Here is an 11,548-nt window from a genome sequence, read left to right as displayed (position 1 = left end):
TGCATCTCATTTTTTCCCAAGTAGCCACAATAGCTAGATCCTTCCTTCTCCATACTCAGTTGGCAACACAGTTTCATTTTCTTAACACTTTTTCCTCTGTTTTTGCTTTGTTCCTCATTTTCTCCATATCTATATTTGTATATCTAAATGTATACACATGTGTATGTGCATATGTATGTGTGTGTATGTATTTATATTCATATATAGTCATTGTAGTCATATATATATACATACATATATATATAGTTGTATGTGTGTATATATATATATATATATATATATATATTTATGTAGTCCTCCATGAAATAGAGGTCAAATATTTCACCATTAACCTTATTTTTATTCATTTAAATGGGATTATATCCAGAGTTATTTTTTTAATTAAATGATGTATAATATGTATATATTTTAAGAGCAAGAAAGTTAAATAAGATTCCAATATTACAATATGTAGGTGTTATTGTTGTTATGTATTACATATATGCATATGGTGATGTTAAATACGCAGGCCTTTCTCAGTAAATTACTACATAATTAACAAATAATAAAAGAAATAAAGACAGTTGAGTTTATAAATCAGTATTTCTGGATTTTCTGGTGTATATAGAACCAGGTGCCAGAAAACAGTGCATAGTTCTATTTGTGCTCAGGCTTTCTAAAAGCAATTTCTGGCGCAAATAAAATAATTCATTTAAGTTGCCTACTTTAAATACCCATGTGACATATAAACATTCAAATCTTTCCATGAATTCAGCATAACAAATATTTGATCAAAATATAATAAAAATGTGGATTCTAGAGCTAAATGTTTCTTGTTATTTTATTTCACTTGGTAATAAGACCAACAGTAAGACTTCTGTCAGATAAAATTATAAAACTTTATTGAAAGATATAATAGATATATATATCATAGATATATGTAGATCTATATATGTATAAATAGATAATAATTGTATATTATATCTATAAAATATGTCTATATAGATTATAATATATCTATATATTATATCTATGTGGATATATATTATAGGTATAGATATACCTATAATATAGGTATATCTGAAAGGAAGAATAATTGAAACTGTGGAATTTTTCTAAATCTAAATATAGTTAATGCAGTGTGCAGGTTTCAAAACATAGTAATTAATGGAGCTTATTAAGAAAATTTTCGGGGCACTGGGGTGGCTCAGTTGGTTAAACTTCTGACTTCGGCTCAGGTCACGATCTCATGGTCTGTGTGTTCGAACCCTGCTTCGGGTTCTGTGCTGACAGCTCAGATCCTGGACCCTGCTTCAGATTCTGTCTCCCTCTCTCTCCCTGTCCCTCCCCAACTCACACTCTGTCTCTTAAAAAATAAGTAAACATTAAAAAAAATAATAAAAAATAAAAATATGAGACACAGTAGAATATTGTTTTCTAATTATAATATATGTGCAATTTATTTTGATTTTTCACTTTTTTTTGCCTCTTTACGGTAATTTAATTTTGAAACACTGGGTATTATCTCTAATTAACAAGGCAAATTTAAATTGATTTAAAAATAAAAATGGATGATATTAATTCTCACCCAGGCTGTGCCTTACACTTTGACTTCAGATACAGGCTAACAACATAGGAGACATCTTTCTGGGTAGCCGTTTGGGCTTTCTGAGCTTTTAACTGGCCTTGGATTATCTTTCACAGATGGCCAGGTTGTTAAGCAGATGGCCGTTTCCTTGACCTTTAAAATCTTTGTTTTTCTTTTCATAATTACCTGTGGTTTATAATGGATCAAATTCTCAATTTTATATAATTAGCTTTTGTATTTCCATCATGTGCTCTAAAACATTAAGTAGAAAGAGCTCATATGTTCATATGTAGAAGGTCTCAAAAAATGCATTTTCTATTGGGTGGGTAATTTTGGAGTGGAATAACTTTTCTGAATTAAAAAAACATACCCATTCCGTAGCATGGTGTGTGGATGAGACGGACGACTTTCCTCTCCCCATTTCCTTAGACTGAAATTTATATCCCACATCAATGTGGTACAGAAGGGTGAGTCAGAGAGGCCATAGTGGGAATCAATACTCCCTTTTCCATAATGAAGACAGAGGACTTTTTGTAAAAGATCTAGGATTTGATCTGGTTATAGAGGATTGTTTTGAACCATTATCTAGGCAGGGTGTCCCGCAGAGCTGATACTTCAGGGAGCACCTGCCTTTGCTCAGAGGCTCAGGCACCGTTCCATGTTCAGCGACCATGTCAACTGAAGCCTGAGAAATATACATTGGTATTTCATGTTAATTAAGTATTCCTTGTCTGCATGTTAACGAAAGTGTTTGAAATTTATCTCTAGTAGATTGACTTTTGCAGATTCTTGGGTGATATCGAAGCAAAGCAAAACGTGACGGCAACTATGACATTTGAAGGATTTGGGGAGTTTTCCATCATTACGAATCTAAATTAGTAAAATGTCTCAGTAACAGTCTGCCAGTCCCAGGTTCACCATTTCATATGACGCCGTGTAAGCAGACCATTTCACAGTGGGACACTGTGACAACTATAAGGTCTACATGAGTCATCTGGAAGCTTGAAAAGACATTGTGGACAGGATCTATTTCACTAAAGACCCTGGGGAATGCAGGGGAATGACGCAAAGTAAATCAGTTAGAACACTGGAAATACACCAGGCAGAGTGCACCTAGTCTAATTTTTACACCCTTTGACTCTTCTTTGTACAATTCCAGGGCAGACTTAGTCTTTATGCATCTTTACTCTTTTTACCTTGCCATCTCCTCACGCTAGTGCCCACTGCTCCTGGTCTGTGCTGTGGTGGAGACGGGTCTCCGACCCAAATTTTGATTCCCAAATCAAAACTCTGCTTTGAATCCTGGCTCCTGACCCAATATTGGTGTTCTTTCCTTTCAGGTAACATCCACAGTATGACAGCCATTGACTATTTGTCAACTAACATGACATAATTTTTCTCAAAATTCGATAAGCCAAAAATAGTTGATATTAAGATTTTTACATGTTACAAGATATCAAATTATCCCTTTCAACCTTAGTTGCCTTATATTTTACACAACACATATAAGTATTTATCACAGTTTATTTAACTGAATGCTTCAATATAACATATTTTTTTTCAAAAAATTAAATTATCATATCCATAATCATAGTATATCAGTGTGTGATAATTGGCAAAGCATTTCCTCTGGACAATTATAAGCATTATTTGTTAGCCTTGATCTAAATGTGGCTTAATCTTTTATATAGATATTAGCATATATATTAATACACATACAGGATAATTTTTAAAAGCTATATGTTAAATATGCATTCTTGGAATTTGCAGAGAAAAAAGATAAAAAATATTCATTCTCAATATATGCTTTTTAACTCACTGTGTCGTTGTTTACTCACCATTAAATTATAATTACCTCATCCAAAACTGTGTGTTCTACTCTAATGCTTATTAGAGGTTATAATATACACTTCTAACTTTTAATTATGTAATGTGATCTCTCTCATCTCGTTGCATGGTTTTAACTGTATATACATGGTAACGATCCTTAAATCAAGAAAAAAATACATATGTATATTTTGTCTATCACATACTCTTCTCTGGCTTGTATGTCCTAATGCCTACACAATATGTCTACTTGGATGTATCAGAGCCTCAGCCAAAAATTTTGATTCCACCCCAAAACCTGTTCTCCTCATATTATTCATCATTTGAATACCAGCACCATCTTTTTAGCTCAGGTCAAAGTCACAGATTTTTCTTTCCTTCTCCCTTTTCATATACAAATGATCAGAAATCTCTTTTCTCAAAGTCTGGCAGGATCTGACCCCATCTCAATACCCCTATTGCTGTCATGTTGGCTCAAGCCACTATGTCAGAATGGGGCCATGACAGTAGCCTTCTACCAGGCCTTACTGCTCCCTTGTTACCCATCTCCAGTTTCAAGTCTTCTACAGAGCAGCCACATCTACTTACTGAAATTGGGAGTTCCTTGCACCAAGCTTGCCAAGGTTTAAAATTAGAATGGATTTGTGCTCGCTTCGGCAGCACATATACTATAAAATTAGAATGGATTTGAAATGTCTTCCCATAACCTGCCTATGTAATCACGTAGGGTATAGTCTCTCCTTCCTCAATAGCCTTGTCATCCACCACTCCCCCTCATTCATGACACCCATCCATACTAGTCATCCTTCAGTACTTAACGGGACAAGAAGGTCTGCACCTCCACGTCATAGACATTCCTCATTTCTCTGGCACGCAACACATTGCCCCTATGTCTCCTCATGGTTACTTCTCATCACATACTCTCTTACATTGCTCCCTTTCCTAAACCCAGTTTTATTTATGTCCCAGAATTTCTCACAGGGTGAAGTTAACTTATTTATCTCTTTGTTTACTTGGGTGTTCTATATCTTTTGCTAGAGAAGGTGAGCTCACTGAGGTCAACGACTATCTTTGTCTCAACCTTAGCACCTTATCTCCAGCATCCAAATCAGTGTCTCACAGAAAGTAAGCATTCAAGAAATATTTATTTTAATAAATAAGCAACTAGTCATTCATTTCATTATATTTTTAAGTTATTACTCTATTTCCTTTTCCAGGGAACCGTTCTAAGAGCACTTTGAATTTCTGGTTGATTTTGGTCATTTTCTAAATTATTGTGTTCACATTGGATCAAAATTCTGTCAGTCTACTATGATGGTTGCACTAATATTATGATATATATATATATATATATATATATATATATATAAGAGATAAGTGTGATTCTTATCTCATCACTCAAACATTTTTAATAATGTCATTATAAAGAACCAATACTTAGGTGATAATTGTTTTCCAAGTATGATCATTGTGTATATGGGGAAGAACACTCCAAGCACCTAATACACATCTAGATTTTTTGTGTTGTACACAATCATTCTTTTTTTTTCAGATGAATTTTATTATATTCAGTAAAGTCAGAAAAGTGAAATCTTTCCCAATATTTATACTAAAGATTTCTCATTCACTTAGCTTTTTGATTTTAGGTATAATAATGATATAATAAAACTATAAATTTTATTATACTCCCTACAAAGTAAAAGTTGCTTTTCGATATATTTAAAGACAACACACCATTTATTAGTTTTGTTTGCCCTTTCACTGGAGTCTTCCACAAAAGGAAGAATATGGAAAAAAATACTAGTTGTAACATTATTTTGCATGTTTATGAAAGTCATCATTAAACACTGGGGATTAAATGGTTTAGACAAATGTCATCAAATAGCTACATACACATCAGGACAATGCTTTATTTGGATCTGAAAGATTAGGATCCATTTCTGTATCTACCAGCTTCTGTGTTGAGCTCAGGCAAATCTACTTAGATTTTCTTTGGTTAATTATAACAACACACCTTGTTAAGTTCTAGGGAGGATGTTTCATAGGCATAATACACATGACACTGTGTCTATACCAGGTATTTAGTAAAGTTTCGATTTGTTTTATTTATTATCATTAGTTTACTTTTGCTGTTGGCATTGTCAGCCATTAGAGGTACCCTGTTAGTTAGATTCTCATATGCAAATGATCAGAAATCTCTCAAAGTCCAACAGCATTAACCCCATCTCACTACCTCTCTACTGCTGTTATGCTGGCTGGAGCCACTATCTCATACTAGGACCACTGAAAATGTTAACCTTACATAAACCTCGGATTAAGGGAAGCCATATGAAACCAATGGTAATCATCACTATGCAGAACATATGGCACATGGACATAAAAAACACTGCTAGGTGTGATAGCAATGAACAACTAAGATAAATAAATAAATAAATAAATAAATAAAAAATAGCAACCCAAAGTGGTTCAATTCTCAACTGAAGTCAGAACCGAAAACCTTGCAACAATCCTGCTTTCGAGAATTGTTGGGTGTTATCTCTTGACTGAAGCAAGCTAATACAGTTTCCTGATACTTGATGTGCAATTTGAGAACACAGGAAGCAATTAAACATAGGTCACAGTACTCCTTTGCCCTGTGACTTCAATTGCTATCACTCTCCATGTTTTACTAAAGAGAGATATTGATGGTCTTATCAGAGCATCACACAATCCACTTTATAAATGAAATTGTGCTTATAGGACCTGATAGACAAAAAATGAGGTATTCCCGCTACCTTCCTTGGGTATATGCATGATAGAAAATGGAAATATACCTCTCTTCCAAAAAAAAAAAAAAATGGGCCTGCTACCAAGTTAGAGGCTGCTTTGTCAAGCCAAATGGAAAAATCGTTTTCTACCCTTTGTGCTGACTCTCCTACCATAAAGAACGAAGAACGACTATTTGAGGGCCTCACTGATTTTTAAGGGATGTTTGCAATGTTTGGTTGTTCAGCTCTGACCTATTTAAGGCTTTGAATAGGACCCAGGGCAAGATAAATTTATTTAAGTGGCCTAGGGTGCAATTCAAAGAAATGTTTCACTTGGCCCCTATGACCAATTTGATCCAGTTCTACTCAAATTGTAGGTGGCAAAATGCCATGCGGTATGCAGTGGAGAGTCTGTGGTGAGCTATGATAGAATATGCACAGCTCAAGTGCCTGTGTTTTTGGAGAAAAGCCATACCTTCTTGGGTAAAAACAACACCCTACTCTTATAAGAAACTGCTTCTGGTTTGCCCTTTGGCTCTGATAGATAATAAGCAACTGACTGTCCGAAGACAAAAATTCGTGCAACCTTAGCTGCCTATCGGGAACTGGGTTTTAGCTAACACACAAAGCCACGTATTAAGTACATCTAATGAATTCCAACATTTTGTAGTTGTTAGTCAGCCTGTGTCTCCAACCATCTCAATGTTAGCTGAGGGGACTTAAGGACAAGTGACCATGGTACCAGGGACAGAGGTGTACCAGTGCTTCTCCGGACATATCCTAAGGTGTTGACTGGTCTTTTAATATACCAGTCAGTGTCCAGTAAGGAAAACACAAACTACTCTAGGTATTTTAAGCAACATGGATTAAATACAGGTGCTGTGAGTCAAAATACTCAGTTGATTTCTATGGTTTGCAAACGGAAACTTGAGTGGTGAAAATGTATATTTTAGGTATATTAAGTTTACACTAGATACAGTTACTATGGGCATCCATTTTGTTTCATCTTTCATGCATTTTTTTATTTATGATTCAGTACGTATGTTTGAATATGTACAGAGTATATTTCAGGATCTGTGTTGAATTGTATAAATTCACAAATGACCGTGACATAGATCCTGATTTAATGGAATTTTACTGTATGACTTCGTGTCAGTTGTATTAATAGTAGGGGTACTAGCAATTGTTTTTGTTGTCATAAATTCAGAGTAGGTTTGAGGAAGTAGCTAGTATTTCAGAAAATGCAGAATTTTTGGACATCAAAATGTGGAATCCTGAGGCTCTTATTATGGAGCCCAGCCGTTCAAGTTGGACAGAAAACACAGAGTTGAGGTTAGAGACTTCTAACTCCTTTTTTTTTTAATTTTTTTAACGTTTATTTATTTTTGAGACAGAGAGAGACAAAGCATGAACAGGGGAGGGTCAGGGAGAGGGAGACACAGAATCTGAAACAGGCTTCAGGCTCTGAGCTGTCAGCACAGAGCCTGACGCGGGGCTTGAACTCACGGAGCGCGAGATCATGACCTGAGCTGAAGTCGGCCGCTTAACTGACTGAGCCACCCAGGGGCCCCAAGAGACTTCTAACTCCTATTTGATGGGTTAATTTGGGATCAGAGCAACCAGGGAGCATATAGAATGACCTCCTGTCACTGAATGAAAGCAGCGGGAAGACTGAGTCTTAGAGAAGACTAAATGGTACAGGAAGGAATTGTGGAAAATTCAGGACATAAGCAGGGAAAGAGGTGTCTAACTCCTAGTTCAAAAAGCATATTAGAATTTTAACCTCCTGAGAAGCATTTCTGATCCAACGTATATCAAAAAGTTAATTTGACTCCGTCTGTCCTAGCATATAAATATCTCTGATGTGGAGAGAGTATACCATAATGATTAGAACAAGGGTTCTGGAACTAGATTGCTAGCCTCTCCATTAACTCTGTGATCTTAAGCAAGACATTTTGCTCTTCACCCCAGTGTCTTCATCTGTGACATGGGAATGTTAGAATGCCTACATAGCAACTTCCTTATTAACGGTTATGTAATATGCAAAACATGCCAAAGGCCATTTTGACTCAGAGTAGAATCTCAACGTGTTTTAGTCATTAATTTTGCACTTCTACCTAGAGGCATTGGTTATAAATATCTACCTTTATATTCTTCTTCTCTAGTGTGGTGACTTATTTATGGTACTTGTTCAATAAATCCTTATGGAATTAGGTGATTTATAATTTTAAAGTTTATTTCACCATGTCATTTAAGATTCATGGAACCAACATTTGGAAGAAGTCGGCATGTAAAACTACCACTAGCTAAATTACCAGGAAAATTGATTGACAATATATCATTATGAATCCAAAATAAAGCAGAATGCTATATCCCAAGTCATGACCTCTAACTATAGATTTGATTTCCATATCAAACAGCCACAATCTTCTGTTGATTCCTGAGGTGCTGACTGACCACAGATAGAATTTCCTAAGAATGTTTTACCTTTATTCTTGCTAAGCACCATAATGTGCTTTGAGCCTACAGGTTTTCAATCCAACCAACAGAATTTATATCTGTTACATTTCACCTTGTCAGATTGATCTTGTTCCTTATAGCTATGAGGACCATGGGGTATACTAATTCTGTCAGAATATCTTTGGCATAAAATAATATCATAACAGGGACACCTGGGTGGCTCTATTGGTTAAGTGTCAGACTCCTGATTTTGGCTCAGATCATGATCTCATGGTTTGAGAGTTTGAGCCTTGCATTGGATTCTGTGCTGACAGCTCAGAGCCTGCTTGGGGTTCTCTCTCTCCCCCTCTCTCTGCCCTTCTCCCATGCATGTGCATGATCGATCTCTCTCTCTCTCTCTCTCCTCTCTCTCTCTCTATCTTTTTCTCTCTCTCCTCTCTCTCTCAAAATAAATAAATAAACTTTTTTTTTAATCTCATAAGAATTAACTCTGTTTATCAGGTTTAATTTCTTGACTGATATGCTCAGAAATGTTTCTGAAATTGTAGTTCATTTTTAAAACCCCAATATATATGGTAATACAATTGTTACTGATAGGAAGACTGAAGTCATAATCTCTTTATTTTTTAATTTTTATTTATTCATTTTTTTTTTTTTTTGAGAGAGAGTGCCCACAAGTCAGGGAGAGGCAGAGAGAGGGAGACAGAATCCCAAGCAGACTACACACTGCCAGCACAGAGAGAGTCCAGTGCAGGGCTTGAATTCATGAGCCTTAAGATCATGACCTGAGCTGAAGAGTCAGACACTCAACCAACAAAGCCATCCAGGCACCCCATAATCTCTTTAAAAAGAAGCTAGTATTCTCCATGTACAATTTTGAGTCAATATTGTGTTATATAATTATTTAATCTTTATTTCCTCTTCCATGTCCTCTGTCTACTCTTGTCCATTCTGATCAATGACCAATGTCCTGTAGACTGACTTCTAAAGACTACATTACCTAGATACCTGTCTCTAGCTTCCAACTGGATTTGGCCAAAGGAAGTCAATGGCAGGTGGTTGGAGGGAGGGAGAGAAAGTGAGGAACAGAGAGAGAGAGAGAGAGAGAGAGAGAGAGAGAATGGGGTATTAGGTATTAAGGGAGAAAACAGGGTATCAATCTCCCATGCCTCCTCCCATGAGGCCATTATATTCAGAGTAACTGTATCTGTCCATCTCCACCCACGGCAGGAGATTCCAGAACTGCAGGTCCTTCCAGATTCTGATAAACTCTTGCATCCTTTGTTTCTTTAGACCTGGCTGTACTAATGGTTTCCTAGTGTCTGTATCCAAGGGTATCTCACTATCCCCCTTGCTGGCCCATAATTCTGTAAGTGGTCCCTTTAGAAACTGTCTTAAGTTACCATTTTAGGTGTGTTTCTTTTTTCCCTGCCATTAATCTGATTGCTACAACCATCAATTTATGTTTGTGTCGATATATATGTATGAAGATATTTCTGTTGAGAAGCTTATTCTTTGGTATCTTGAATTTAAGCAATATATTAAGTCTTCTGTGAAAATGTCTTTATATAGAATTATATTGGTGGAAAGGAAAAAAAGAGAACTATTATGTAAATTATATTTTACATAATATCCCATTTTTAGACAGTGTACTAGGAACAAGTTTGTTGTATTTTTTTAAATTTTGCTTTATGTTTATTCGTTTTTGAAAGACAGAGAGCGACAGAGCACAAGCAGGGGTGGGGCAGAGAGAGAGGGGAACACGGAATCTGAAGCATGCTCCAGGCTCTGAGCTGTCAGCACATAGCCTGATGTGGGGCTCGAACTCTTGAACCGTGAGATCATGACCTGAGCAGAAGTCAGTCGCTCAACCAACTGAGCCACCCAGGCGCCCCAAGTTTGTTATTGTATTACACATAAGGTCTCATACTGTGTGGTTACATACTCTGATTATCACATCTTTTTTTGTTTTTGTTTTTGAATCTCTAATCTGTATACTTTAGAATCTATGGTAAAGAAATTTCCTAGAAGAGAATATAGTCTATATGGATGCAGTAAGTTAGGAAAGGACAGTTAATATTTTCACAAAACTCATGGGAAACAGGAAAAATAGAAATGGATGAAGATAATAAAAGAAAAAAAAATCCTACACCGAGAAAAAAGATAGTTGAGTTGCTTTAGAATGACATCATATTTCACAGCTGCGACATTGGCAAGGGGATAGATCAGTCATGACTACTCATTACTCGTTCAAATTCATGTGACTTAAAACTAGGCTCATGCTTCTAATTGGTGTGGGATCAAGTTCTCTGCACAACTGCTAATTTATTTTTACTCTAAGAATTACTCTTGGGTTTTTCTACTTTTGTGCTTTTAATAGAAATAGGGAAAATTAAATTCATAGAACTTGTTTTATTAACCAAAAGTGGCACATTCCACTTACTGGGAAATGAAATGATCTTTTTCACAGTTGCACACAATTTTTTTCCCCTCAATGCTACCATTAATTAATTGTACCCTTTTCAAGAATATGAAGTAGTGATTAGATATGTCGTAAAAATATACACATTTATTGATGTAAATATATCAATCGCTTTCAGTATTCCCCTTTCATTTTTAAAACATGAGAGAGATGGCGAGGATAGAAGGAGGAAGAGAGGGAGAGAGAAAAACTTGAGACATATTTTACTGAACAAACTTTAGCCTCTTAAATAGATTTCAATAGATTCAATTATTGTTAAAATCAGTAGCATGACATTGTATACATGTAAACTGTGGATCCTCCTTACTATCGCCATGAGGACGTTTCAAATGGGATTTTCTCAAAAATTTAAAAAGCGAGGGATATATAAATTTCATCTTTCATTAATTTTCTTGAAATTTTAGGCATAGATACGTAATTTTCCAGTTGATGCTTCTTTAAATAGGTAGGAATAACCCTTTTAGT

Source organism: Panthera onca, chromosome A1 (assembly GCF_046562875.1).
Source record: "Panthera onca isolate mPanOnc1 chromosome A1, mPanOnc1 haplotype 2, whole genome shotgun sequence".
Taxonomy (NCBI): Eukaryota; Metazoa; Chordata; class Mammalia; order Carnivora; family Felidae; genus Panthera; species Panthera onca.
Note: the sequence above shows the minus strand (reverse complement) of the source record.